Here is a 7,500-nt window from a genome sequence, read left to right on the forward strand (position 1 = left end):
GCTGTTTGAGAGAAACCTCTCCAGGCTAAACATATCTCAGGATGAGGTGATGGATGGCATGAAGGTGCTGTTCAAGACTGGCCCGAAGGAACGGGAAGACGTAAACTTGGTTTTGGAGACAACACCAGAGCTCTGGAATAAACTAACACAGCAAGGCCGTGTGTACATAAACTGTACATCACATAAAGTGAAAAACTACAACAACATAAACAGGTGTTTCAAATGCCAGGGACATGGACACACAGCTGCCAAGTGCACAAGCGCGGAAAACATCTGTGGTCACTGCGCAGCATCTGGACACACCTACAAGGACTGCCCAATGAAAGATCAGCCAGCACACTGTGCAAACTGCAAGCGTGCTAAGAAGCCACACAACCATGCCGTAACAGAGAAATCCTGCCCAGAATATAACAAAGTCAAGGCCATAATAACCTACAGAACTGACTATGGCCAGTAGGGACGATGGGCCTCTGCAAACTGGAAGAAGACAAGGGACCAGCACACAGAACAATGTCATTAAGATTCTCCAAATAAATGGGCAAAGGGCAAAAAAAGTCCCAGATCAACTGGCACAGAGAATAAATGAAGAGAATGTGGATGTGCTGTTGATCCAGGAACCCTACTGCATAAACAACAAAGTAGTTGGCTATCCCCCAAATTACCAGCTCATCTATAGCGCCAAACACGGAGCAACAAAGGCAGCTATAGCAGCCCGGTCGCAGACACTAACAGCAATGCAGCTCACAAATTTCTGCAATAAGCACATGGCTGTTGCTAGTGTAAGTGGGAACTTTGGCGAGATCTACGCAGTTAGCCTCTATTGCCAATATGGTTCACCTGTAGATCAGTTCCTCAAAGAATTGGACGTCATCCTGGACAAACTGAGTGGGAAAGCAGTAGTCATAGGAGCTGACACAAATGCCAACTCACCAGTCTGGCACAGCCAAACAACAGACGAGGCAGGCAGAAAGTTGGAGGACTTTATCTCTCAACATGGTCTTCTAGTTATAAACGAGAGATCGCAGCTAACTACTTTCAGTGGGCCCAATGGGGAGAGTAACATCGATGTTACAATATGTACACCCTTAGCTGCCAGAATGCTGTGTAGGTGGATGGTACACGAGGAATGGACATCAAGTGACCACAGGGCAATCACTTATGAGGCCAGAGTACCACAGAGAATGAGGGCAAAAGAAGAACTTCCAAATTATAATACTAGCTGTGCAAAGTGGTCAATCTTTGATAGACAGCTCATCAGTGCCACAGAGAACTGGCTACAAAACCCACAGGAGGGGGTCAACGAAAAAGTAAACAGACTGCAGGTGGCAGTCTATGAGAGCTGTAAAAAATCAATGAGAAGGAAGAGACAGGTGCAAAATCCAGTACCATGGTGGAACACAAAGCTAGCAAACCTGCGGCGGGACACCATGTCTGCACGGCGATTACTACAACATACACGCAAAATTGAAAACGAAACTGCTCTGGTAGCTGCAAAGAGAAACTACAACAAAATTAAAAACCGGTTCAACAAGGAAATAGCCAAGGCAAAAGAAGAGACATGGAAGAAGTGGGCCTCTGACTGTGACAAAAACGATCCATGGGCCATAACGAGAAGAGTACTCCAGCCAAAATATGGCACAGAGAATGTTGTTAGCAACATTAAAACTGGGAACCAGACTCTTACCATGACATGGGAAGAGACTATAAAATCACTGCTCCAAACCCTCTTACCTGATGACGATGCGGATCAGGATAGTGAAGATCAGCTAGTTGTGAAACTCGAAAACGAGAGTTACAACAATGTGGAGCTAGATCCAGACTTCACAACAGAGGAAATAGGCGCTGCTATTAAGGCCTGCAAAGCAGGAAGAGCAACAGGTCCTGATGGCATCGATGATGCAGTAATCAAAAGGGTATGGCATACCAGCCCTCACCTCCTCTCAGAGATATATAACACCTGTCTGCAGGAAACGAGAGTTCCAGAAACATGGAAAAAAGGAAGATTGTGCATACTTCTGAAATCGGAGGACAAACCAAGGGATGAACCAAAATCCTACCGCCCAATATGCCTTCTCCCCATCCTAGGGAAAGTCCTAGAACGGCTAATTGTAAATCGTCTCGAGAAACGATATGAGGAATCGGACCTGAAGGCCCCAAATCAGTTTGGCTTCAGGAAAGGCGCATCAACAGAGATGGCCATTAGGCAAGTACTAAGCCACGTACAATGTGAGGAGAGGTACGTTGTTGTAGTGTTTGTAGATATAGCAGGCGCCTTTGATAACCTATGGTGGCCCAGCGTTATGAGGCGCCTAAGACAAATGCAATGCCCACAAAACTTGTACGACCTGATGGGAGATTATTTCCGGAACCGAAAGGTGATGGTGAGCAGCAAGGCTGGTGTCGTGGAGAAATGGGTCACTAAGGGTTGTCCACAAGGCTCCATTTGTGGTCCATTCCTCTGGAACCTCGTCTTTGATGAGATGGTTGTCGAGAGGGAGGGTGAGCAGTGGGCAAAGGTGGCCTACGCAGACGACCTGGCAGTCATAATAAAGGGACGAAGTAGGAAACAAATAGAAGAAAGAGCAAAAACAGCCTTAGGCGAAGTCAGCAGGTGGACGAGACAGAACAAGCTCGCAATATCACATCACAAAACAGTCGCCATGACCATCAAAGGCACTTTCGATAGACACAGACCGCCTACCATACCATTTGAAGGCAAGAACATAAAGTTTGTCCAAGAATTCACTTATTTAGGAATAACCCTTGATGAAAGACTGTCGTTCACACCTCATGTGAGGAACATTCAGAAGAAGCTGGGTGAAGTCTCAGGTGCACTCCTGAGGGTGACCAGAACAGAGTGGGGTCTGCAAAAGAAATCACTAAAACTAATATACCAAGGTCTCTGTCTCTCCGTTTGCAGGTATGGTGCAGCTGCGTGGGCAGATCGGACGAAGCACCGGTATGTCAGACGCATACTAGACTCAATCCAACGACCATTTCTTTTGCAGATGACCAGAGCCTGCCGGACTGTGTCAACTGATGCTCTCCAAGTACTCACAGGGTGTATGCCACTTGATCTGGAGATAGTCAAAGCAGCCTTGCTATACCATACCAAACATGGAATGGGTGGCTCGGTCGCTGGGCTCCAGGTTCCAAGAGCTGTCATGGGGCAAAACCCTAGATGTACTGCTAACAAACACATAAACTGTATGTTGCAGGAAGAGTGGCAGGAAAGGTGGAACAAGACACAGAATGGCAGGGAAACTTTTAGCTGGGTACCAAATGTAGAACTATGGCAGACAGACTGGCGTGGGGGCATGATTCCACCATACTCCCTGACATGTCTTCTGACAGGCCATGGCCTGAAAAAGAAAATATATGAGCTGGGAATAGAAGACGAAGACAGATGCACATGTGGCGAGGAGGAAGACTCAAATCACATAGTCTATGCCTGCGCACTCTACAACGAACCCAGAGAACAACTTATGGGGGTAATGGGACCTGAATCTATCAGGACAAAGGAAAATTTATTAAGGACAAAAGAAAGCTACTTAGCGGTTAAGGAATTCGCAGAGGAAGCTTTCGATATTCGGGAAGTTGCAAGGATACTGCATAACACAGAGTAAGTATCACGACCTACCCCAGTAACATCATGCAGCGACCGAAGAAAGCTAATCTCAGCCTAGGGAACAACAAAAGTCTCGAGACCCAATGATTCCGAAACAGCCCTAAACTCTTGGACAATTGGAGGACCATGGCTGGGAGTGGAGGGGTGAAGAGCTGCCTCTCGAAAAACCACCAATGATACCTCTACATGGATCCTGGGACACCAGTGGCAAGTAGGGTATGTCGGAGGGTCAGGAAAAGGCAAAGATCCCAGGAAACTGGTGATCGACAGCATGTGGGCCTCGCCAGCCTGGGGACTACAGGTTGTCCCCCTGGGTACCCCTCACATGTATGAACATGCTGTAAGTGGATGCTATACTGCTGACGAAAGGGTCGCCGTCAGCAGTGGCGGCGCCGCCTCCACGTGGTTCCCCGTGGGCACCCCAAAGGGTGGCTAAAGGCGCTCTTCAGATGGAAGGTCCATTCCCCAAAAATGGGGGTAGTTTTTCCAAGCTGGTTCCCTTTTAAATGGTGGAGTTGGGTAGTGGACAAGTAGGGTGGATTTGAAGGGAGGATGAGCAGTAGCTCAGGGATCCCTGATGATGATCCACCTCTGGATAAGGGAAACCCAATCCAGAGCTACCATGTATGATACTGTCCCTATACATGCAGTAAGTTCGTCGTGGGCGCTGGCCGGCAGGCCGCGAGACCTGACGCCCGGCGGCAAAGAGTGCTCCTCTGAGGATATAGATGTTCCGTTCCGCCGCACAATGGTGACGGTGACCGCTGCCTGCGGTGGCAACGCTGGGCACAGTCGATACTCGCCGTGTGGTGGAAGGTAAACATTATGCGGTACATCAGTACTTTCCTAATAGTTCGGTCGTCTCACGGCACTGCTTAGTAAATGATGCAAGGCCACATATAGATGATTTATGCGAATGTCCCTATACGTGCTGTAAGACTGGGCACACAACGTGAATCGCACGTCAGCCAGACACTCGAACATGCACCACTCTCGGCCTGCAACGGAGACACACAATACGTAAACATCTGGAATGCGACAATGTCGAGTGCATCCTCTCTGCGACATTGCACCGTCGACACTATGATAACCAGAGCAGTAGGTCCACCTATAAAAGCACAATACCCCACTCCTCCGACAACTACCATTGCTCAGATAAACCAACACACATCCTACACAGAGGGGCACCAAATATCACCCCCCGCCCTCGTGTTATACCACATGAAAAATTGCAGAAGTGAGAGACACAGACCCGCCAGCCTCTTGCTACAAGCATCGAACCGACGTGACGTATCTGACGGTGACTCAGGCATCCGCGTACTGCCACCACTATCCACCCCCCCCCCCTCTCTCTCTCTTCCCCCTTTCCCACAATACCAAATTTAACCAACTTTATTGCTTAACCTAACTGTGGCTGTACCAGATTATCGCTTAACCTAACTGTGGCTGTACCAGATTATCGCTTAACCTAACTGTGGCTGTACCAGATTATCGCTTAACCTAACTGTGGCTGTACCAGATTATCGCTTAACCTAACTGTGGCTGTACCAGATTATCGCTTAACCTAACTGTGGCTGTACCAGATTATCGCTTAACCTAACTGTGGCTGTACCAGATTATCGCTTAACCTAACTGTGGCTGTACCAGATTATCGCTTAACCTAACTGTGGCTGTACCAGATTATCGCTTAACCTAACTGTGGCTGTACCAGATCATCGCTTAACCTAACTGTGGCTGTACCAGATCATCGCTTAACCTAACTGTGGCTGTACCAGATTATCGCTTAACCTAACTCAATTTGTCCCTTAACCTAACTCAATTTGTCCCTTAACCTAACTCAAGTTGTCCCTTAACCTAACTCAAGTTGTCCCTTAACCTAACTCAAGTTGTCCCTTAACCTAACTCAAGTTGTCCCTTAACCTAACTCAAGTTGTCCCTTAACCTAACTCAAGTTGTCCCTTAACCTAACTCAAGTTGTCCCTTAACCTAACTCAAGTTGTCCCTTAACCTAACTCAAGTTGTCCCTTAACCTAACTCAAGTTGTCCCTTAACCTAACTCAAGTTGTCCCTTAACCTAACTCAAGTTGTCCCTTAACCTAACTCAAGTTGTCCCTTAACCTAACTCAAGTTGTCCCTTAACCTAACTCAAGTTGTCCCTTAACCTAACTCAAGTTGTCCCTTAACCTAACTCAAGTTGTCCCTTAACCTAACTCAAGTTGTCCCTTAACCTAACTCAAGTTGTCCCTTAACCTAACTCAAGTTGTCCCTTAACCTAACTCAAGTTGTCCCTTAACCTAACTCAAGTTGTCCCTTAACCTAACTCAAGTTGTCCCTTAACCTAACTCAAGTTGTCCCTTAACCTAACTCAAGTTGTCCCTTAACCTAACTCAAGTTGTCCCTTAACCTAACTCAAGTTGTCCCTTAACCTAACTCAAGTTGTCCCTTAACCTAACTCAAGTTGTCCCTTAACCTAACTCAAGTTGTCCCTTAACCTAACCCACGTTGTCCCTTAACCTAACCCACGTTGTCCCTTAACCTAACCCACGTTGTCCCTTAACCTAACCCACGTTGTCCCTTAACCTAACCCACGTTGTCCCTTAACCTAACCCACGTTGTCCCTTAACCTAACCCACGTTGTCCCTTAACCTAACCCACGTTGTCCCTTAACCTAACCCACGTTGTCCCTTAACCTAACCCACGTTGTCCCTTAACCTAACCCACGTTGTCCCTTAACCTAACCCACGTTGTCCCTTAACCTAACCCACGTTGTCCCTTAACCTAACCCACGTTGTCCCTTAACCTAACCCACGTTGTCCCTTTGCCTAACATAGTTCACTGCTCGGAATCTCTGGTGTCGTTGTTATCCTCATGTAGATGTCTTGCGAGTGTTGCTTACTTTCCACATATTCCCGCTATCCACTGTCAATTGTACTGCAATAGGACTATATCGGCCCCCCCCCCCTCTGTCCCCCTCTTTGTGTCTCTGTCCTCTCAAGCTGGTCGGTCTGGCGTGTGAGTGTTAAATGAGCCTCGCAGCTGTTCAGTTGCATTCAGATGTCGACGCCCTCAGTGTACGTCGTGGTATGGTCTGTGTCCATTGTCCGCTGATGTCGTACGCGTAACCCACACGCTGTACCGATCATCGGTAGTTACGTACAGAGTGAAGTAGTGTGATACGTGTGACTGTACGCTGGCTGTGCCCAACGGTGTCGAATCTCAATTTCCATATGTTGTGCTCGATGCTACTTGTCTCGTCTCCCAATAACAGCTAGGTTGCACTGTGGTACGCCGTAGAGGCGTGTGGGAGGAACGTACGAACGCATTGTATGTCACCCTGGGTCGCTGGGGGTGGTGGTGCGGTGAGTCAGGTCAGGTCAGGTCAGGTCAGGTCAGCGTGAGCCGTCTGATGTAGTGACGCGTGTATTCCGACTTTGTCGTATTGCCTCACACAAAGTGCTACCCTGGTGGACCGCGTTCCATATCTGGGACATGCCGCAGATGCCGGTTGACAGTGGATCGCGGAAGGGACATCGCATACTTGCGCGGGCCACCTTCCACGTGTTCTCTTCTGCACATGTCGCAGTGTGTATGTGGTCTGATGTAGCGTGTCGTGACACATGACATCCTGGCATGCAAGAATTGTTGAATTCGCAAATGTAGGTGGACATCTACGTTTACTGCCCAAGATACGCAAATGAACTGGAAATCCGTTGTTGAGCGGTTGTTCACGCTGGAGGTGAATCTGTGATGGCGACGATCGGTACAGCTATTAACCGGTTGTTTCAGCGGTACCCGCCACATCCACACACGTGACTAGGCCCATGTGGGTATGAAGCGATACGCGGCGGTGGCTTGGTGGGACTGTTCCCGGC

Source organism: Schistocerca gregaria, unplaced genomic scaffold, assembly GCF_023897955.1.
Source record: "Schistocerca gregaria isolate iqSchGreg1 unplaced genomic scaffold, iqSchGreg1.2 ptg000920l, whole genome shotgun sequence".
In the NCBI taxonomy this organism is placed as follows: Eukaryota; Metazoa; Arthropoda; class Insecta; order Orthoptera; family Acrididae; genus Schistocerca; species Schistocerca gregaria.